Raw genomic sequence first — 22734 nt, 5'->3', positions numbered from 1 at the left:
GTCCTCCAGGGCTGCCGAACAAACTGTCCCCGGGCTCAGCGGTGCACAACACCCACCACTTTGACTAACTTTGTGGGTCAGGAGCTTCGGCAGGGCTCAGCCGGCTGGTTCTTCCGTCGGGGACCCAGGTGGCCGATGAGCCGCTCCGGAGGGCCCACGGCAGCTTCTCAGATGGGGATGCGGGAGAGCTGGGCCCGCTGTCCCTGTGTGGCCCCAGGGCCTCTCCAGGAGGGCACATGGACTTCCTGCTTGGTGGCTCAGGATCAGGGCGGGTGTCCTGGGGGACAGGAAGAGGGAGCTAGCTGCCAGGCCCCCCGCAGCTGAGGCCTGGACAGGGCCACAGGGTCATCTCTGCCTTTCCTACTGCTCGAGGCAGGCACAGGGCCCACCGGACTGAAGTAGAGGACACAGGCCCGACCTTCATGGGAGGAAGGTCACTGTATTCCGCCACTGTTGGCGATTCCTGGCTTGAATACTTGAAGCAGTGGGGGAGCTCACTCCTTCATGCAGAGTGGGTGATTCCGTGGCGGGGGGACTCTGGAGCAAAGTTTGCCTTTTCTGTTGACAGGATCCCCGCCTCCCTGCTGTTCCACACGTCTGTCTGGGCCTGTCCTCCTGAGCCCCATGGAAGCTGCTGCCCCTTCCCCGGCCAGCTCTTCAGAATCCCGCCTGAGAACCACGCTCTCTTCTCATGCAGGGCCCTGCCCTATCAGACGGCATGGACCTGCTCAGCTTGGTGGGAGCTCCCTGGATTAGCCCTTCCATCCCTCGGTGATGGCGGGATTGGGGGGTGGGGGCTCACCTCTAGGTGTGGGTCCGTGTGAGTCCCAGATCTGAAGAGACGAGCATCTGGCTACGTTTCCGCTCAGGCTGGTTCTGTTGGAGGTCAAGTGATAGAGTTTTTATGACTGTCTGTTCATTTACTCCTTCACCTGCCACCTAGCTACCCATCCACATGTCCACCATGCACCCATCCTCCATCCATCATCCACTCAACCACCCACCCAACCTCCATCCATCCTCTATGCACCAACCACCCACCTCACCTCCATCCCCCACACCTCCATCTTCAATCCATCACCCCTCCATCCATCCATCCTCTATGAACTTAACCACCTACCTCACCTCCATCCACCATTCCTCCATCCACCACCCCTGCATCTGTCCATCCTCAACCCACACCCACCCCATCAAGGTGGTGCTGGGCTCAGGCCACAGGATCAAAGGAGTTGCCCTTGCCCTACTGGAGCCCACAGTGATTTAGTGACCGCACACAGTTCTGGGGGCTCCCTTTCAGAGCTTCTGAGACTTTGGGACGTGGCTAGCTCTCTCCTGAGTCTCCCTGGCTGCCGGGGACTGGGTAAAGATGATGGTTCAAGGTTGGACCAGCACATTTGCATTTTTTGCCCTTTTGGTCTGTTTTGCAGAGGAAACTTTTCTGGAAGTCTTAAAAAAAAACAAGAAAAAACACGCACACAGGAAACTGTGTCTTGTGTTTTTTGTAGCGAGTCTTGTGCTAATTTTGAACCAGTTTTATTTTTCTTATTTTTAAACCCCGAGTCTAAAGTGTGAAAAGAGAAGCTTCCTCTGGCGAAGCAGCTACCTCTGGAGCCGCAGAGGGCGGTGGGGACGAGAGACCCCTTGGGGCGGAACGCTCACACGGAGGCTGGGGCAGGGTCCGGGCAGGGTTACTGCCCTGAGGCCGGCCCGACGCTGGGCTCCCGGTCGGGGTGCGGCTGTGGGGCGCGGACATGCCACGAGTCTGGCTCTGCCCCCCCCCCAGGTGCGTGGCTGTGGGCAAGCGGCCCTGTGCTCCAGCTTCCTCGCCTCTGAACTGGGGGTGATAGAGCGGGCACCCCTCGCTCCGGGCTATCGTGGGGGTGACAGGCGTGAACACACACGCACGCGCTGCTCCCAGGGACGGGAGGTGCCTGGCCCTGCTGGCCGGGGCAGCGGAGTGGAGGCAGGGGGCTGGGGAGAGCCGCCAGATGAGGGGATGCGGGCCGCAGGGACTGCTCGGCGGGGGTCGGGGACAGTACCCCAGTGTGGCACAAACTCCCTTGTCGGGGCTCAAACCTGGTGGGTTGTGCTGCTGGGTCCCCAGGTGCGAAGGTGTGACTTCCTTGGCCACCTGGCAAGGCCGTGCTTTCCAGGACTTCCTCTACCACCATGAAAAAGCAGCCACCCCAGGCCGGTGACTTCTAAGCCCTGTCTCCAGGCCGGCTTGACAGATTCTGGAACAGTCTCAGGACTGCTCTATTTGACTCCGCCAAGATGGGCCACAGGCAACCTCAGACTCAACACGTCTCGGTCCAGACTCCGGATCTCAATGGTGGCCCCCGCCCCCCGAGGCTGGCCCCCCTCCCTGCTCCCGGGTCTCAGTCGAGGACCGCCCAGAGACCAGACGCCCGAGTCGCCCTGGCCGCCCGGCTCCCTCCCGGCCAGCAAACCGTTCTTGCCTGGACGCCGCAGGGTGGCTAAGTTCTCCCTGCAAACACTGGCCACCCTCCCCCTCTGCTGTCTCCATAGCAACGGAGCCATCACGTAGCCACACAAACTGGACGTCGCGACTCCCACGCCAGAAGCCGGAGTGGGACTTGGAGCCGCGCCGACGTGGTGGCTACTAGCCCCATGTGACTATTGAAATTCAAAGTCATTAAGCCGTGACAGCCTCCCTGCTGGTGACCAGGGTGCCTGCTCTGCCCCATCATCAACAGAAGAGCCGCAGAGAATGTTCTAGAACCTGACTTTGGGGGTCAGGACCCATCTACCCCCCTCTGCCGCTCACACACCTGTCCAGCCTCCTCTCACCTCCCTCCCAAGTCCCTGACGCTCAGCCTCATGTTCCCGTCCCCATCCTCCCTTACTCCTCCCACGAGGCCCCAGGCTGACAGAACGCTTTGTCCTTGAGGGTGCTTGCATGTGGCAGAGGTCGAGGCCCAGGAGCCGGGCTACCCAGCATGGGGGGCCTGGTTCAGCAGCACCTGCACCTCAGGGCTCTGTGCTCCTTTCCTGGCTGGGGGTCCACTCTGGGCTCTTTATCTTCAAGAGGGACCCTAAGTCAGCAGCAACAGCCCCAAGTCTGGATCCACTGTGGGCAGGCCCCTTGCCTGGATGACCTCAGCTTCCCCATCTTTAAAATAGGAATAATGAGACCCACCCCACGGGATCACATACAAAAATGGGGTAGAGTGCCCAGGGCACGACAGGAGTGGGATATCTAAGAGTGGGGTCATATTGTTTGATTGATGAACAGGAACTCAATAAGTCATAGTTATTATTAAAATGAAGACTCCCAATGTATGGGCCAATGCACTTAGTTCTGACCTGGTGGGGTGGGTGTTCCTGTTGCCCCATTTTACAGACGGGAAAACCGAGGCTTAGGGAGGCCAAGTGATTTTGCATCAGGCAGCAGCCTGCAGATGGAGCCGGGCCTGTGGGCCTCGGAAGTGGGGTCTGTTTCTGGGATGGTGCCGTCCCCCCGTGTGGCCACCGAGAGTGGGCTCTGCTAAAAGACAGCCTGGCTGAGGGGGTGGGGGACTGCAGTGGCTCCCAGAGCCGTGGGACCAGCTCCCGTCCCGACTCTTCTCCTTTCTATTTCAGCTCTTCTCATTCTGAATTTCGTTTCGCCTCACGCTCCTACCTTGACCCAGACGCGGGAGCGGGCGAGGTTTCGGGGACCCTCAACACCAGGGCGGTTCCACGCTGAAGAGGGGCCCGGCTCACGGAATTAGTCATGCACCTTTCTGATAAGAAAAGTGAAAACGTGAAGTTGAGGACGGAAGGTGCCCAGCTCCGCACGTCTTGCCCGAAGGAACGAGCGACTCCCAAAGAGGAATCGTTAGTGGAACTCCCACGTTTCGCTGGCGGCTGAAGGGGAACTGGCGTGGGGGTCTGGTTTCAGGACCTCACCTCGCCCCCCCTCCCCGCGGGAGGGTCTGGCGTCCACGCCGGGCGGCCGGGCCCCGTCGGAGCACCTGGGCCAGCGCCTGAGGCCGGGTCTTCCTGAGCAGCCACCAGCTGGGCGTGTGGCGGGGCCGCACGGTTGCGACACGGCCCCTGAGGTTTCTGCGGAGCCTCCTGTCAGCAGGCAGCCCAGGTGCTGTGGGCAACGCGTGTGGCGGAGACCGAATTAGAGCCCCCAGAGCAGACGCCACCCCGCCTGCTTCGCGGCAGGGCCCGGCTCGGGACCCGCACCCCAACGCCGACGCCTCGGCCGAGTTGGGCGCTCGGGTCCGGGCCACTGACGCTCTCGGTCAGACCCCCTGGGTCCGCGGCCGGCCACGAGCAGCTACCCTCCGGAGGCCCCCTTCCCATCTGCACGGTGGGCGCAGTGCGCCCCTGAACAGGACCCCCTCCCAGGGAGGCTGCGAGGCCCGAGCGACCGGACGCACGGGGAGCGCTCACCTTGGCCACGGGCATGGCGAGCACACGTGCAAAGTCAATGTTCACGGAGCGAGGACGGGAGGGGGAGTCCTTGAACCTTGCTCACCCGGGACAGGGATCTGATCCAGCCACTTAAGCGTGTTGGGAAATCATTGTAAATGTATAGAAAACCTGGAAGAACAGCGCAAACAACACGCTCCTGCTTCTTCCGCGGACTCACGGATGCTTGCTGACGGCTTTATCAGGGAACACCTTAGCTCGCGAGGCTGAGGGGCACAACTGGGTGGACTTCTGTGTCGTCAGTCACACAGCTGTCTCCAGTTCTGGGATGCACCCATTATGCCCTCTGCCCCCAAAGCCCGCGCCCCTTGGGGGTCACCCCCACCTCTCATGAATACTTTGTTACTTTCTACCGTGAATGCTTCCATGCATCCTTTGGACCTGTGGTTTCCAACGTCTTGGGGACCCTCCTAAGTATCACAATGCTCTGCAGGGGCCTCACCGTCCGGTCCTCGCGCCGCCCGCGTGTACTGAGCACGCACCGTGGGCCGAGCCCAGCACTAGGAGCCCCGGCTGCAACAGGACTGCGAAACAGACACAGCGCTTTTCCGGGGCTGGAGACGGAGCTAATCGGGACCTGAGGAGTCTGTGTCCCTCACAGCGTGGAAGGTGCTGGAAAACCAGCAAAAAGCCACTAGAGATGCTGCAGGGACCTTACCTCTCCCGGAGTGAGGGCAGGCTTCCTGGACGAGGGGGCGTCTGCGGGTGGAGTGGAGGGAAGGGGTGCCGTGTTTGCAGCCAGAGGGCAGGGGAGGCGGTGAGGCAACAAGCCGGGGCCTCTGCGGCCTGTGGGCTGAGATCAGACCACGCAGGGCTCGTGGGGGCCACGCCTCGCGAGCCTCCATGATTATCAGGAGGTTCAGCTGTGAACCCTCCGCCCTGCTTTAGCCAGCACGTGTCCTTAATTAGTCACAGCAGTTCTCGGCCTCGGATCAGTAGCCACACATACGTGTGCCAAATCATCTGCAATGGGAGCTGCTGTGAGGGCTCCCGGCTCCCACAGAGTCCATGTCCCACCCGCTGGACACCATTGTGTTAGCTTCCCCTTATTTCTGCCGTTTATAAACGCTCTCCCGCAAGACCCTGGCCACCTCCCAAAGCAAACAAAGAAACCCCAGACCTCTTGTTTGTAGTCAAAGTTTCAAAGTACCCTAGGTCTCGCCCTACATTTCAGATGCCCCAGAACATATTAAAGGCTCTGAGAAGTCCTGCAGCAAAAGCCCAGTGCTTCCCAAACTCAACAGTGCAGGGTACCCTTATCTTCCATGACCCCCGGGAAACTCATGCAACTAATGTTACATAAAAAATCCTTTAGAAAACAAGGCTTATTTCTGCGAATGAACCAACTGAGGTGTGGGACCCAGAAGTGTCCAGCACAGAGGGGAAGGCCAGCATGAAAAGCAGGGATGGCAGGATGGCTTTGGAAGGGTTCACTCGATTACTCTGGAGGAAGCAGAGGGGCCCTGAAACCTGGGGACAGCCCTGGCTCCTGGCTGGGCCGTGCTGTCCTCCTGCTGGACACAAACCCCCTCACAGGACACCAGCCTCGGACAAGGTTGCCCTGAGACCATGGTGCAATGGGACGAAACAGGTCACTTGCCCTCCACGAGATAGCAAACATTCTCCATTCTCGGCTCAAACGACGGATCGCTGCCTCTTCACCCCACAGCTTCATCCTCGTGCTGCTCTCCTGCCCTGCAGGTGAAGGAGACCCCCCCAATCAGAGGATTGCCCCCATTTCCGAGCACCATTTGGAAGGGAACCCAGCCCTCAGGCCCTCCCCAAACCGCCTCCCACAGCGGGCTCTGACCCCCCTCTCGCCCCAAGGTTCCCGCAGGAGAGTCAGCCCTCCTGTGGGGAGGAATAAACGGGATTATCCCACCGCCGGGCAGGCAGGCTCCTGGGAGGCTTGGACTGGAGGGCGCCGTCACCCTCGGAAACATACAGGTCTCTGAACATATCCCTGTTGCTTGATGAGTGAAGCATCTTTCCGAGAAGACGTGGAGTGTATTTTACCAAGATACTCGCTGTGATAAGGCTTGACTCGGGGGGCCTGTGTGTTCAAAGCGAGCTGCAGACCAAGAAGTCCTACATAAAGAGTGATGCAAAGATGGGTGTTGCTGCCCTCTCCCGGGTCCGAACCTACGCTGTCTCCCCAAACCGGAGCAGAGCCTCTCCCGTCCCAGCCCACGCCTGCCGGCAGGGCGCCATACAAACTGGACCAGGTGCGCTCTGCGTGGGGCAGGGTGAGGACTTCCACGTGCCCGCTCAAAGGGAAGGACATGGGTGGGGGTGCTGGGAGGTCACATGCAGCTCCATCTCTCAGTAACGGAGTGACCTTGGCCGAGTTTCTCCGTTCCTGCCCTTCCCGTGCTGCATGTGCACCCGATCCCTTGACACCCACCACCCCGCGAAGCGAGTGAAGGGCTTGTGGGGGCTGCTGTCATGCCACCACAAGCCGGGCAGCTTAGAACTGCGCAGATGGGCCCTCTCCCAGTTCCGGGGGTCGGAAGTCTGGCACGGGCCTCCCGGGGCTCAAGGAAGGTGTGGACAGAGCCGCGTTCCTTCCAGAGGCTCTGGGGGAGAACCCCCTTCCTCGGTTTCCAGCTCCTGGAGATACCGCGTTGCCTGTCCGTGGCTCCTCCCTCACCCTCCAAACCCACGTGGCAGGTGGTGCCCCTCCCCCCCGACCTGCACCACCGCCTCCCGCTTCTGCTTTTGGGACCCTAGTGGTGATAGTGGACCCACCTGGCTGACCCACTCTGCTCTCTCCATCTTGGAGTCAGCTGATTAGCGAGCTGAATTCCATGTGCAGCAGCAATCCCCTTGGCCGTGTGACCTGACCCACCCACAGGCACGGGGGTTAGGGCGTGGGCGTCTCTGGGGGGAGCACTGCCCACCACTCCATGCTCTACTCGTCGACTCGTTGTTGCCGTTATACAGACAGAGAAACCGAGGCTCTTACTGACAGAGCGGCTTGCCTAGGACTGCACAGCTGGCGAGGGCTCTGGCGAGATCCCCGGCCCCTTCATGTGGGGCCCCCCCCCGCTACCTGCAGCCCCCACAGGCCTGACCCAGGCCGTGCACTTCTGCATTTTCGCTCTCCATGCCCCCCGGGCTCGTTCCGTTCCCGCAACCCGAGCAGGTGCGGAAACCACACACCCCCCACCGCATTCCCAGCCCCCGCCGCGCAGGTGGTCTTCCACCAAATACCCGCCACTCCCTTCCCAAGCCAGTTTCTGTTCATTTAATCAGACCCCTTGCGTGTTGAGTTGAGACCAGCTGGGAACATGGAGGGAGGTAAAAATAAGAAACCGGTAGGACTCCGGGCCCCACACGAATAGTTCTCGAAGGCTTTTATTTTCCACTTTGGAGGCTCACTAATGAGAAGCCCTTGCCTCTTTGATGACCGCTGTGCTGCCCGTGGGCCTGCTGGGTGTGGGCTTGGGAGTGAAAGCTGCGGGGTCAAGATTCCCTCAGCATTCTGGGGGAGATGCAGGGCCTGGAGGGAGCAAGCTGAAACCCTAGAACGAAATTCTCAGCGAGGTGCTGCTCCCACCAGAGATGATGTACATCTGTGCCCCCCCAGCCTCGAAGGAATCAGAATCTCGGGGCTGGAAGGGCCTTTGGGCACAGACCCTGGAGCTCACACTCCTCCGTGTGGAGGGCGGACTCGGAGCCCCGAGGGGGCCGTGCACAGTGGCGCATGGAGCCCCGGACCCAGGCCTCCGTGCCACTGGCCGGGGCCCTGGACAGACGTGGGACATGTCAGGGGAGACTCGCCCTCCCATATCCCTTTTCCTGTCTCTCGTGGGCTCCTCCCCGAAGCCATGTTCCCCCTGAAGGTTCCAGCAGGGCTCAGAAAGCAAGCACGCGAGGGTGGAAGCCCCAGGTTCCTTGGACGCTGCTCCACCGTCTCCAGAGCCTTTGGGGGTCTCCCTGGGGACCGGCCCTGGCAGCCGATTCCAACAGCTCCACCCACCCCCCATAGCGCCCCCCGCCTGGGCTTCACCCCTTGTCTTGTGGCGCCTGGACACCCGCACCAGGAGAAGCCCCTGCAGGGATTCGAACGTGTGGCGTGGCCGCGAACCCCCGTTGAAAGTTCTCTTTAAAATTTGCAGACCCGTCTGAGGGTGGGTCTGGAAATGAGTCCAGTTGTGGGTTTGGTCTCTCTATTTTTTCTCTATGTTCTGAATTTATTTTTGCCATGAGGTTTTTACAAAAATAACAACAGGACGCAGTATATTTTCTATTCCCATTTGGGAGAAAAAAGGCCAAGACCCTCACCCCGTGGAAGCCCGTGTGCGGAGGCTGGTGGAGGAATCCGTCTTCTGTGGCTCCGCACACGGCCCCGTTCAGGCCCCGGGGGGCCCGGGCACCAGCGCAGGACCAGATATTGCCCCTCCTGGGGCTCCCTCGGCAAATGTCCGGTCTTTTCCCTGCCGTGAGCATCACATCCCATGACGTGGAAGGCGAAGGGGCTCCTGGTAGCTGGGGGCTGGGGCAGGGCTTGCCTGGTCCCTCCCCACCAAGCCTGGGCTGGCTGCCGCTCCTCGGCCCATGACACCCGCTTTCTCAGGGCCCCCCAAGCACCCCTGCCTGTCTTGGGCACCTCATCTGTCCCAGGCTCACGTGAGCCCGTCTTGCTCCCACTCGTCTGTGCTCCCTTTTCTCCAGTGCTTGTCCAACCTGCGCTCATTTACGCATCATGGCTTCTGGGCTGGCACCCTCAGGGGTGTGTGTCGGGGGGGGGCAGTGGGAGAGGCAGGGAGAGCGGCTCTCCCCACCTGGCTTGTCAGGATGGGTGCTGGGGTGGGCAGGAGGAGCTTGGATGGGCTCCTGATCCACACTGGGACGTGGTGAGGTCAGGGAGGGCTGCTCGGGAGAGGGGACGTCTGAGCTGGGTGTCAAGGGCTCGGCCAAGTGCAGAGCTAGGCAGGCAGGCTGTCCTCAGTCCAGAGAGCTTCAGTGTCCTTCAGGAAACGGCAGGCAGCCCGGTTCGGGGGGTGCCTGGGGAGGGAGAGAGGTTGAGGAGAGGAGAGGAGAGAAGGAAGCAGGATCTGGAGGCTTGTGCCCTGCGCGGAGGGCATTTGCACCCCTGATTTGCCTGTGAGCCTGGGGACAGCCCGCGGAGTGGCTGGGGGGCTGTTTGACTCCTCCGGGTCGGAGGCAGTGAGCCCGGGCCCCAGGCTGGCTTTACCCTGGCTACGGGCGTGAGGCACAGGCGGGCTGTCTCCATGGGGGTCCGGAGCAAACCCCTGGTGGCTCACATGAGTCTCATACAGACTCTGGGGAGATATTTGGGGACACGGTTGTCCCAGCTGTCCTGGGAGGTCATGTGCCCTCCCCACTCTTGGCCCTGTTCTAGAAACCTAGTTATGCTCAGGGGCAGGACTCCCCCGTCCCGAGGAATCCCGGTGGCCCTTCGGGGGCTGAGCGTGGTGTTCCCTGTGCTGACTGCACCCCAGAAGGCGGTGGTGAGAACACCTGAAACGTCAGTGTGTGCGGGGGGGGGCTGGTATCATGAGGAAGGGAAACCAACATTTCTCGCTGCCCCCCTCGTTCTGCCATTGGTTTGGTTTGAACACATTTTTTCCCCTTAATTTTTTTTTAAATTACAAAAATAATACAGCAACCGCATTATATAAAATTTGAAAAAGGAAAAAAGAACTGCCTCCCCCATTCTCCCCCCCACCCCCAACCACACCAACAGCTCTCGGTCTTCATTCCAGCTGGAGACCAGATTCTGAGCTGCGATTAAAAAACTTTTTTCTTTTTTAAACATATCATGCACGCTTTTCTCATTGCTACAAAATCTGCACAACTGTCTTTGGAGCTGATGTGACATCCTCTCTTCATCTGTCCCCGTGTGGGTGGCCAGTTAGGTGGTTGGGAAATTTCTGATCCTCAGGACGATGCTGCTAATGCCTGTGTGTGTATATTTGCTTCTCTTTCCTTACTCTTTTGGGATGACGTCCAGGAGTGGCATTCCTGGGGGGCCACCTCTCCATTCACCCTCCCCCCACCCCTCACTCCACGGCAGCCTCGTGGGGCTCCTTGCTGCCTGCAGATATGTTGAGCGTGTCCCTACCCCAGGGCCTTTGCACTGCCGCTCCTCCTCCTGGAACATTCCTCCCAGTTGTTCACGTGGCTTTTCCTTTACTTCATCGGGATCTGCTCAGGTGTGACTCCCTCAGAGAGCTGTCCTCACTGTCTCTGCTCTACACACCGATGCTGTTGGTGGCTTCCCGCTAGACAGTAAGCACCATGAGGGCAGGGACTGAGTCTTGTGCGTTGGTGCGTCTTCAGTCTGGCGCAGGTGCCTGGCCCACAGGAGGTGAGCGTTGCTGGCTGAATGTTCGAACACAGGGAGAGTGATGGACATGTCCAGGCGTCCTGACAGGGGTGCCCACATTGTTCACGGAAGGTGTGGCCGTGTCTCGGTGCTTGTCAATGGCTGGCTCCTATGAAGGTGCTTGGGATCCAGGGGCAATTTCAGTTGGGGATTTTCTCTGGCTCATTCATGCCTCCAAACCCACGGAGAAGAACATGGTCAGGGTGCTAATTTGGTAGGCACCAAATCAATGGGGGTCAATCCCAGATGGAGGAATAAGGTCTTTGCTCCTAGCGGTGACATCTCGGGCACCGTGTGACCAGCTCTGTCCTGGAGATAGTTGGCTGCATCTGCGGACAGAGCCGAAGCAAACAGTGTGAGGGTCCCTCAGTCCCCACGGCCGCTGACCCTACTTGGGAAGCCAGAGTGCAAGCAATCCAGGCGAGGCTGACCTGGCATTATCCAGGGCAGCCTGAGCCCAAGTCAGCTGCGGGCCCTTGATCCTGAATCTGATGGAGATGACAAGGTCACGAGCCAGCTCGTGCTGTCTGGGTGAGAACAGCTTCTCTGGGGCAGGACGCCCCTCCCTGGTTAGGCTTTGCTCCCGATGCCGGAGTCTGGCTGATGGATCCTGCCGGAGCGAGCAGAGGCAACAAGCTGTGGGACCTTGGGCGTGTCCCTCACTGTCCCCGAGTCTCCGTGGCCTCCTGTGTCGACGTTCCAGGCAACGGAAGGTGTGCTCAGAGCTTGTGGTGGTGCAGGGGGAGCTCGGCACACGGAAGTCTTCATTCCTGGGCACCACCCCTTCAGTAACCCGCACAAAACCCTTTGCACACAGCGGGCTCTCAGTCTTGGTGACCCTAGTTCTCTGGTAGATTCCTGGATGTAGTAGTTGCTTGGGGTTCATTCTAACAAGCCTGTGGACTCAGCCCCCCAGCGCCTGGAGGCAAACCACCCGCAGGGTAATGGTTAAGGCTTTGACGTGGCTTCCAGTCTGGGTGGCCACGGGCCCGTGGCCCGCACACTCTGAGATGAGTGTCCTCCCCTCCACAAGGGCACGCTGAGAGTTCCTGTCTCCCAGGGCCATTGTGCTGAAGGGGAAGGTGAGTGGGCAAGCCTGGGCTTGGGGCCTGGTGCACGGGGAGGCCCTCAGTAGAAGCAACCGCTGGTGATCAGTGCTGCGAATACTGGAAAGGTCCATTCAAGAGGAGAGGCGAAGGTGCCTCTCAGGCATTTTAGCTTCCTGGGAAGCAGCTGGGTGCGGGGCCCAGTCCATGGGGCCGGGGTCAGCCTCAGCCACCCAGAAAGGGAGCGGACCATATCCTGCTGGCAGCCGGACCTGTCTCTCCGAGAATCCCGGCCCCAGGTGCCCCTCTGTCGACAGAGATAAAATGCCCGCCCTGGCTCGTGGTTCAGGCTGGCAAGAGACTCAGGGGGCGCCGCCCCACAAGCACGGGGGTGAGGGTGCTCCCAGCAGTCGCACCTGCTGAGGGCACAGGGCGTCTGGGTTAATTCTCCCGCCCCCGCCACCCTGGGGCTGACCCCTTTCCCGGCTCCACAGCTGAGGAGACCCAGGCTCCGGGAAGGGGACGCGCCTGCCACACACTCTGCTGCTCGCGGCCCAGCCCCGTCCTCCGGCTGCACTGCCCGGGGAGGGGGGGGCTCCGTGGCCTGCAGGCCCACACCTCCATACGGGGCTACTCCTGGGTGGGACCGGCCAGGGGATCTGCATTTCCATGAACTCAGCTGCGATCCTGACGCGGGCGGCTAAAGACTAGTGGAGAGTCGGGCCTCCCTTGGGCTCATCTCTGACCCCGACCGTCCCGGGGCCTCTGACGCCGAGACGGGCTGCACCTGTGCGAGCCGCATCTCCCCCCGCCCCCGACCTGCTGCTCATTAAAGCAAGGACCCAAAACCCTATGGGCGCTTAGGTCCGGAAGGACACCTAGAAATCAGACGGTGCTGGGTTTTTGTTTTTTTAAATCTTAAATTTTAAAAACACTGACTTTATTTTTAGAGCAATTTTAGGTTCACAACAAGATGGGGTGGAAAGTAAAGAGCTCCCATGTAGCCCTGCCCCCAGCCTCCCCAGTCCCCCCAGCGAGCAACACCCCCACGGGAGGGAACCTTCGTGACGACTGATGAACCGGCATTGACACGGCCTGGTCGCCCAAAGTCAGGCAGAGCATGAGCACGGAAGGCTTCGGGGAGCACTCGTCTTACTAAAGATTAGGGAAGGGTGGACAAAGTAATAGAGCCGGACATTAAACATGTCTTAGTCACATAAACAATTATGTTTTCTGCAGTAATTGCGAAATGCACAGGGATTTTAAAGATAACAGCAGATACTTCAAAGAAACTGCGGCCTTTTGAAGTTGTATGCCGGTAGAAATACTCACAACTCGCTTTCTGGAAAAGAAAGCAAGCACGTACCAGTTTCCACGGCGTCCCTACTCCCCGCGTGGCTGAGGTGCTCGACCAGGGGATGTCAGCCCTAACGGCCCCCCGTGGGCTGGCGCGGGCACCACCCAGCACGTCGCTGGCCTCGTAAGCCTGTGGGGGGGGGGGGGGGAGGGGAGGGGGTGAGTTCTCCGTGGAATACAAAAGGACTGGATCCAGTGAGGCTGGAGAGAGGGAAGACTGATGAATTCGTAGCCAGGCCAATGCTAGAGGCCAGCTCCCCACCTGTGACCGTGAACTTGCTGACATGCAGGGTCCTAGGTTCCAAGGAGTGACGGAAAAACGGAGGGGGCCTATGTAAGTAGAAGTTGTCAGTGAAGTCACAACGCGGGCCCTGTCACCGCACGGACCACGGAGCACAGAGCAGGCATGTACAATGGGCGTCCATTGTCTCTGTATTCCAAGCGGCCAGCCGACGTCCAGCACAAAGGGGGCACGGGGTGAGGGTTCCAAACGTCATCGGGGCAACAGACCTCCATGCCAGCCCCAAATCTCAGCATGCTGGACTGAGGGAAGGTGCTCTGGAGATGATGTGGCTTTCGACTTCTAGAGACAGTGGGGACAGAAAGGGGCAGCAGTGAGTTAACATCAAGCCCGGCGCTCAGCCTGCGGCCAGCTCGCAGCCTCTCGGGGGCTGTGGGGGGTGCGACAGCTGGACAGGCAGCAGGTCGGTGGGGGTGGGGGGTGCGCAGCAGGGAACGGGGCCGGGAATTAGCGGGGTTCCTGCTTCAGGACGCGTGTAACCCGTCTGTTAGGTAGCAGTTACCCAGGCGATAAGATAACAGCCAAACTGTCAAGTGCCGTGCATTCTTACCAGTGACTGGACACGTTTACTGATGCTTAGGCCCTGCCGGGGAGTGCGCTGAGCGCTGTGTGTGTGTGAAGTCCTGCCGAAAGCCCGAGAGGGAGCGACTGCTCTCAGCCCCCTCTTTCCTGGACAGCGACCAGAACCAGACAGATGAAGCCACACAGCCGGGAGCAGGCGGTGCTGACACTGGAACTTGGGTCCCACGGACTCCAAACTCCAGTCTTTGCCCAGCAGGCGGAGCTGCCCTTTGGGGCTGTCCTGGCTCCCGGAGCGGGAGAAGGCCAGCACGTGTGCATCTGGGCCTTGTGGAAGGCTGAGCGGAATCTAGCCCGCGTCACAAGAGGAAGCTGATGCTGTCTCCTTCTAGAAAGAGAAACAGAAGCCGAGGGCCTGGCCACCTCTTGCACAGAGCCCCAGGGGTCAAGACCAAAATACTCTCCTGGCCCTTGAACTCCATCCTGCCTCACATCCCCTGGGCCCCACCAACGCCCCTTCACTTCCCAGGTCAATGAGCCCGAGCCCTGTGGGAGGACAGCAGGCAGAGGCTTGGATCCACTTTGAAAACATCTGGCTCCTGAGGATGTTTCGTGGGAAACTTGCATCCACCCACCTTTGAGTCCCCAGCTGAGCCAAGAGCAGGCGGGGTCTCTCAGAAACCGAGCCAGCCACCCTGACATTCCCCAGCACCGCTGCGTTGGGTGGAGGGTGGATGGAAGGAGGAGCGCGGTCAGAGGGGCTCACGCCACAGCCGCATCTCCAGGATTTCCATCAGGGGTGCTCAGGGGTCACTCTGGTTGGAAAGGAAGTGGGGGGTGGGGGCTCAAACAGCACTTTGAATAAGAATCTAGGAAATGTGAATTGTTCCCAACAAAGTAGCCACAAAGGGCTGACTGAGAGGGACGTTGGGGGCTGCCCCCGCCCTGTGGCACCACCCTGCACTTCTCCAAGGCCAGAATCATCCAGAAATGGAGGGACTCAGCTCTCTGTGCTTTGCAGATGTATCAGCCTGGCAGGTGGGAAGCGGGGGTTTTGCCAGATGTCCTCTATGACCACCGTGTGGGTTGTTCATGGGTGGGGGTTCCTGGAATCGGGGGCAAGTCTGCATTGAAAGCCAGCTGCATCCTGATCCCCAAGCCGGGTGTCTTCCTGGAGGAAGAGATACCTTTCCTAACTCAGGCAGAGGCCCCATGTGGGTTGGCACGGGTACTGCTTCTTGCTCTTGTATCAGAAATACAAGAAATGGAATCCAAGAGACTTACAGAATAAGGACATCAAGATTGTCCCTAGGCGGAGGTTATGGGCAGCCTTCAGGACTGGCTGGTCCCATGGCTCACAGATGTCCTCAAGGACCCGGGCCCTTTCCATCTCCTTGTTCTGCCAACTTTGATACCAGCTTTGTGTTTGGGCTGCACACAAGATGGCGGCAGCGGCTCCAGACATCACATTTGGGCGACAGGGGCCAGACCAAGAAGAGACCACCTCTTCCAGAGTGCTCTCCTGGACGTGAGGAGACTCTTCCCAGAAGCCCCCTGGCTGACGTCTTACAATTCATCGGCCAGAGCTGGGTCCCCTGCCCATTGCCGAGCCAATCACTCTAGAGGGACGACTGGCTTAGACTAATTATAGCAGGTGGAAGGGAAGCCAAGGACAGTGTTCATTACAGCCCCAAAGACTGCGATGCTGTGAGCCATTTTGGGGTTCTTTCCTTTGGGATTCTGGGTCCCCTCATTCTTCTGTGTTAAAATGTGCAGTGTAGACTCCCCCGATATAGCAGACTCAGAGCAGCTCCAAGTCTCCGAAGCCCGCTCCCACCCCCGCCCCTCTACTGACCAACCCTTTAGCATAGCCCTTGGCTGACACCTGATCCACTGAGCTGCATCCAGAGATTCAGCAGCACCTGCCCAGGACCCCACCGCGCCTCTGTGTTTGGACCGTGATGGACTTGATGGTCCTCCCGCCCATCACGTGGAGTCTTGGAAAAACAATCAGAAGAACTCTGCTTCCTTGGTTCATCTTTCTTCGCTCTCCGCCCACGCAAACTTTTATTATGGAAAGTTTTCAAACACACAGAGAAGTTAAGAGTGAAGGACACCAATATTTACCCATTCTCCTCATTCAACAGCTGTCACCAATTTCCCCGTATTCGCCTTCTATATCTGTGTTTATGTATTTGTTGATCTGTTTGGAAGTAAGCTGCAGGCGTGTTGACAGAAGACACACAAGTATGTTCGTGGTGTCTACTAAGAGCGAGCTCTGTCCTTCACAATCCTGATGCAATTATCCCACGAAAGAAATTTAATATAAATAGGAATACCAGCCCCTGCTGAAATTCCCCGGTCAAGCATCATCCGTGAGTGGGATTCATTTGAATCTGAGAGTGAATTTCTTCCAGCCTCTGGGGGGTTAACGGAGTTGCTCTAAAATGACCAAAAATACATTGAAAAACACAGGCAATTTTCCCAGCCCAGAAGTCTTCCTCATTGTTCTCTCTGCCTCCGCTTCCATCTCTCAGTTTTTGGGGGGTGGTGGGGGTGGGGGGTGGTGTGTGTGTGTGTGTGTGTGTGTGTTTTGGGGGTGGGGGGGTGGGGGGTGGTGTGTGTGTGTGTGTGTGTGTTTGTGTAGGTCATACGCAGGGCAGAAACCGGATGGGCATTCTAATCTGCAGCTTGAGTGCCTCGTCTGGGAAGCTCCCGGGTCTCCCGGGTCTTGGTGCAGATGATGTATTTCTGGCGTCCACCAGCTCATTTGGAAGTGGGTTCTTCCCACTTAGCATTTGCTGCTTCAGATTCTCCTGTCAATGATCCCGCAGTGACTGGTAGCTTTCGGCCTGGTCTGCGCTCCCGCACAGAGGTAACAGTTCCTCCAAATGAGGTTGTGTGGACCAACCCTTTTCAGGGAAGTGGCGCTAGGGTCTGTGGCCTCAGCCAGCAAAACAGCAGATGTGTCTGTTTTCCAAACAGACGAGGGAGAACCTGGTGCTTCCATTTTCTGTCTCACTCGCTCGCATGAGCTCCGGGTCAGGGCTGGATCTGTGGTTGTATGGAGACAGCTCGCATTTATAGGGCGGTGGCTGAGTACCAGGTGTGACTTCATGCACCCCGAGGGCATAGCATGGTCGGTGGGATAATGGCCCTCGACAAACAGCCGTGTCCTAATCCTTGGAACCTGTGAATATTTGCCTTATGTGGCCCAAGGAGGACGGCACAGATGTGATCGAATTACGATTTTTGGGGTGCACAGCGTGAGTTGGGTGATCTGGGTGGGCCCTGAACGCAATCACAGGTGTTCTCAGAGGGAGGGAGAGGGGGATTTCACGCAGACATGGGGCAGAAGCCACGTGGTCCCAGAGGCAGAGACCGAGCGGTGGGGCCAGGAGTCGAGAAAAGGCGGCGGGACGGGAGGAAGTGGATTCTGCACGGGAGCCACCAGAGGAAGCCAGCTCTGCTGACACCTTGATTTTGGCTCAGCAAAACAGATTTCAGACTTCTGGCTTCTCCAGCTGTGAGAGAATAAGTTTCTGTTGCTGTAAGCCACCCAGTTAGTGGTAATTTGTGAGAGCAGCCCTAGGCAGCTGAGGCAGGTAGGGCAATGCCCATCATGCCCATCTTACAGGTAAGGAAGCCATCCACCGGTGACCTTGACCTGCAAGGGGAGCACTGGGTATGACCAGGGGTCTGCTCAGTTTGGCTGTGGTCTGTCCATTTCGCTCCCACGGAAGATCGGGGCCCAAGTGCTCTAGATTCGAGCGCCGCGAGGACGGAGGCCATCTCGTGCACTTCTCTGTAGACCCGGGTCGTAGACACACCGGTCAGCTTTCCAGGTGTCCCTTTGAATTGATCCAGTAATGTCTGCTACAGATGTGTTGGACTTTTAGGACTGAGATCATTCAGCTGACTTGCCTCCTTCTTCCTATCCATCTATCCAGCTCTCCATCCACCATTTATCCATCTGTTTTGTCATCCATCAACAAATATCGGTTCAGCTTAAGTATAGGGTATATTTAAGCCTGGGGTACTTAGGGGCGCAGGGAGTGGAATGCAGGCACAGCTGCGATGTGGGGCACAGGGGGGAAACCCAGGCCAGGAGGCCGGAGTCTACACAGAGAAGGTCATCCCAGGCCAAAGTGCAGCCTGTCAAGAGGAACTCGAGAGGGTCTGGATAGAGCAAAGCTGAAAGGAATTTGGGAACAGGGGCAGCTGTGCAAGCAGCTCTGGTCCGTAGGAAACTCTGATAGCAGGAGGGAGGGTTCTAGAACGTCAGGGAAGCTGCACTTAAGTGTGAGTGGGGGGCCTTGGAGTAAGTAGAAGAAGAAATCAGGGCCCCAGAGAAAGGGATTAGGTGTGACAAGCAAGCAAGCAACTCAGATCACCATTAGTTGGAGCACAAGCTGGGGAGAAAAGGCTCAAAAACGAGGTAGAAGGAAACCCAGGTGCCCAAGGTCGACCTGATGACCGAGGTCACAGCTGGTGCCCAGGGTCCACCCGATGAGCACCCAGGCAGCAGGGCTGAGACCCAGAGGCCTAGGCTGGAGTGCTTGCCCTGAGTGAGGTAGGCGGGCATGGCCCTGCTGGGGGGGAGGGGGATCCTGTGGTGCCAGATGGACAAGAACAGCGATGAGAGCAGAGGGAGGGCCAGGCTGGGCGTGAGGGGACTGGGCAAGGTTGCGAAGAAGCACGCGTTGGTGCCCCGTGCTTGTAATTCCAGTTGGCTGTTTAACTCCTTTACGGACGTCCTTAATAAGACTTCCTTACACGCTGGGGACTTCAGACGTGCCGGCCTCCGGGAGCTTGCCGTCTGGTGGGGGAGGCAGATCACTAGAAAATCATGCTACGTGGCTAGGAGCGGGGTGCTGCAGGGCAGCAACGGGGGCGGCCGACCTGGGGGTCTGGGTGGGATGGGACACAGAGCTGGAGCGCACCGGGAGCGGTGTGCACAAGCTGTGTGCAGACGCCCTCAGTCCTGGCCACGCAGGACACCCGTCTGGGAGCCGCAAAGAATACGGAGGCTGGGACCCCGGCCCCAGAAACCCTCATTCTGCAGACCCGGGCGGAGGCCTGGGCGTCCGTATTTCAAACAACCCTCTGAGGTGATGCCACGGTGGAGTCAGGCTGAAACCACCATGCTACGGGGGAAATGCTTCCGGAGTGGGGGGTGCAGATCTTGTCTTGAGGGGCACAAAAGGCTTCCTGGAAGACGCCATGTGGCTTCCCACAAGGTGTCTGTTTTCCCTTCGACCCAAACCAGAGGCAGCAGCACTGCTCTGCCCTTCCCTGGGGGGCGGGCACCTGAGAGCAGGCACGGGATCTTGTGCAGGAAAGAGGCAGCCACTTGGAGAGTCACAAGGGTTCGGAGGGGTTAGCCGCGGAGGCCGGTTCTCACCCTGTAGGGGCGGGTCCTGAGACGGGGCGGTTCTCACCCGCCCCCCACCCCCCAGGAGACCCCATCGTTCTGCTTGTAGATCCCACTTGGAGGTGCAGGGGTGCAAGATGGTCTCGATACTGCTTGGTGGGGAATTGTGTTGAAAGTTTTGAGTGAGCTTTAAAAAAAAAAAAAAAAAAGATGGTGCGTGAGGTTGGCCAGTCGCAGGATGCCCGGAAGATTGAAGGCAAATACTTAAGTGGAGCAAGGAGACACTGGGGGGACAGGTGGGTGGGCAAGAGATTCATCACCACCTTCATCTGACCTCCTGCTCACACTGCCCCGCGGCACACGGGCCCCGTGCCGCCTCCAACGCCCGCTCTCAGAGCACAGAACAAGTTCGACTGCACACGGTCCTTTCCCTCTCACATTTTTAAATATATACACACGTCTACTTGCACGTGGCTGACACACGGTGTGACGTGTTTCAGGTATAGAGCATACCGGTGGGACAAGTCTACACGCTATGCCGTGCTCCCCCTCCCGCTCTTTCCAGCCCCCTCTGAGCTCCCCCCACGGGACCCACAGAACTCTACCAGTGACGCCACGGGATCAGAGGAATAGAGGAAGGCGTTTTCCCAGAATGAGTGAGTTTCACAGAAAGGACCCCTGAAAGGAGCTGTTGGTTTCAGGTGGGTCACACTGATTATTTAGGTGGGTGGAGAGGAGGGGCGACAGGGTGGGGGGCAGGAAGGGAACATGCCAAGGTGACAGGAGAGACCACACTTCTGGTCGAGGGGATGGCCCATCATGAGTTCGGCTCTTTTGAGAAATTACCTAAAGTATGAAAGTTTCTGCTGCCCGAAGTCCCCCCTGGCTGGCTAGATCATTTCATGACTTCTGGTTTTTCATTTGCCTTTGTGGTTGGAATCTGGTGCCCCCAGCATGCTGAAAATAGCCCTCGAACTGACTTTTTTCAGGGTAATATCAACCCCTGTTCGCCTCCTTCTGAGAGACGTTGCCCCGGGCTGTTTGCCGTGAATCCAGGTGGCGAATCTCCTGCTGGGGGGGGGCTCCAGTCGTCCTGAGTCGTTCTGCCCTTTGGGTCCAGCGATCGGTGCTAAGTGACCCTGGCCCCAGCGATTGTGGTCCTTCTGCTGTGGGGCTCACTTGTCACTGTGCCCACACTGTCGGTCTGGAACTCAGATGTCTAAGAAGTTCCAACCCTCCCGAAAGTAGCTGTGAAAACCAACGAGAGGGCAGGAAAGCCTCAGCTCCACACGTGTGGCCTGAAGACCGGGTGCTGGAGCCCTTGCGTGGGCTCAGGACGAAGGGCTTCCCGTGGCTGCCACTGAGCCCCCCGGGCGCGGGCGATGTGAGGGCCACCCGGCAGGGCCTGAGCACGCCTGGGCTCCAGCAGTAGGTGCTGCGGCCGGAGCCCGGCCCGTGGGGCGCGCTCTCGGGGGCACTCCTCGCTCTGCTCTGGCCTCTCCGGGGGCCGAGCGCGGGCTTCCCGGGGCTGGGACTCGGGGCCTGGCATGACGCCCGGCCGGCGGTCCTCCAACGGGGCTGGCCACCTGGTCAAGACCTCTTACGTCCTGGCTTCACACCCCGCCTCTGACGATTGTGGGGTGACTTTGGCGGAGTTACTTCATGTGTCTGTGCCTCGGTTTCTTTATCTGTACCGTGGGGACACGGCCAGTACCTTGTCATGAGGATTACGTGAATTAATATCCCAATGCACCCGGCACAGCCCCCAGCAGGTGCCACGCTCCTCCCCCCACGATTGCCACTTCTCCGGGGATTGCTACTCCCGTCCCTGCCGCTGTCCCGTTACCAGACGACACACCGCCTAGGGCCACTGTCACTGCTTTTACGGCTTATGCTCACCAACACCCCTGCCGCCGCCGCTACTGCCGCTGTTACTCCCGCCGCTGTTACTACACCGCGCCGCCGCTATTGCCGCCGCCGTTATTGCCGCTGCCGTTAATACATCTGTCACTGTTACCGTAGCCACTGTTACTCCTGCTGCTGTTACTACACCACGCCATTACTGCCGCCACTATTACTCCCGCCACTGTTACTCCACCTGCCGTTGCTACTCCGGCTCCTGTTACTACACCGCACTGCTGTTACTGCTGCCGCTGTTACTACACTGCGCCGCTGTTACTCCCGGCGCTGTTACTACACTGCACCGCTGTCACTCCTGCTGCTGTTACTACACTGTGCCACAATTACTGCCCCTGCTGTTACTCCTGGCACTGTTACTACACCATGCTGCTGTTACTGTCGCCGCTGTTACTACACCATGCCGCGGTCACTCCCATTGCTGCTACTACACCTGCTGCTGTTACTCCCGCTCCTGTTACTACACTGCGCCACTGTTACTGCCGCTGTTACTCCCGGTGCTGTTACTACACCTGCTGCTGTTACTCCCGCTCCTGTTACTACACTGCGCCGCTGTTACTCCCGGTGCTGTTACTACACCTGCTGCTGTTACTCCCGCTCCTGTTACTACACTGCGCCACTGTTACTGCCGCTGTTACTCCCGGTGCTGTTACTACACCTGCTGCTGTTACTCCCACTCCTGTTACTACACTGCGCCACTGTTACTGCCGCTGTTACTCCCGGTGCTGTTACTACACCGCTCCGCTGTTACTGCCGCCGCTGTCACTCCCGCCGCTGTTACTCTGGTAGTCCTGTGACTACTGCATGTCGCATCGCTCCTCTTACTGCCCTCACTGCCTCTATGTGCTACGTGATTATGTCACTGGTACAATTATTGCTGCTAACTGAGCGATTCCTTCCGTGGTTGCCAGTACCACGACCGTGAGCACGACTACACGGTGACCGCCGTGGCAGCCGCTGCCGTGGCTGCTGCTCGTGCCCTTACCTGCGTGTGGGGGAGTGAAGCCCCCACCCCGCTTCCTTCTGGGCGGCGCCCCCTGCACCTCTTACCGAGTCTCTCTGAGCCTGCATCGGCAGTCCTGTGATTCGGGGCGGTGTCCTTCAGGGACAGCCCGGGGGCATTGGCCTGGCATGCCCATTGCTCATCATGCAGGGGGGATTTCAGCAGGACACAGGGGTGGTTTTATGACACACCAGCTCAGACTTGCTGCACCTGTTTCCTTCCTCCACTGGAAGGAAAGGGGACCCTCCTTCTCTGCGGACTCACTGTGACCTTTGGCCGCGCACCCAAGCTAACTGCCAACTCCTTGGTCATAAAAACTCCCTGTGTTGTTTCTGTTCAGTGTTTGGAGTTATTCAAACCAACAGAGTTCATTATGTAGTATTAGGTTTGAAACCTTCTTATTCCTCTTAATATCCA

At 58.8% G+C, this 22734-nt stretch overlaps 1 long non-coding RNA gene across 1 annotated transcript; it reads right to left on the bottom strand.

Annotated features, from left to right (window-relative positions):
- Positions 1-28: 28 nt before the first annotated feature.
- Positions 29-2396, bottom strand: LOC116623039. The gene is made up of 3 exons (XR_004297663.1): positions 2077-2396; positions 803-876; positions 29-277 (listed from the first exon to the last, which is right to left on the bottom strand). It is a non-coding gene; the product is annotated as an uncharacterized LOC116623039 (long non-coding RNA).
- Positions 2397-22734: the final 20338 nt, after the last annotated feature.

Source organism: Phoca vitulina, unplaced genomic scaffold, assembly GCF_004348235.1.
Source record: "Phoca vitulina isolate PV1807 unplaced genomic scaffold, GSC_HSeal_1.0 scaffold56, whole genome shotgun sequence".
Taxonomy (NCBI): Eukaryota; Metazoa; Chordata; class Mammalia; order Carnivora; family Phocidae; genus Phoca; species Phoca vitulina.
The sequence above is the reverse complement of the archived record's forward strand: the minus strand, read 5'-3'. Positions and strand labels throughout refer to the sequence as shown.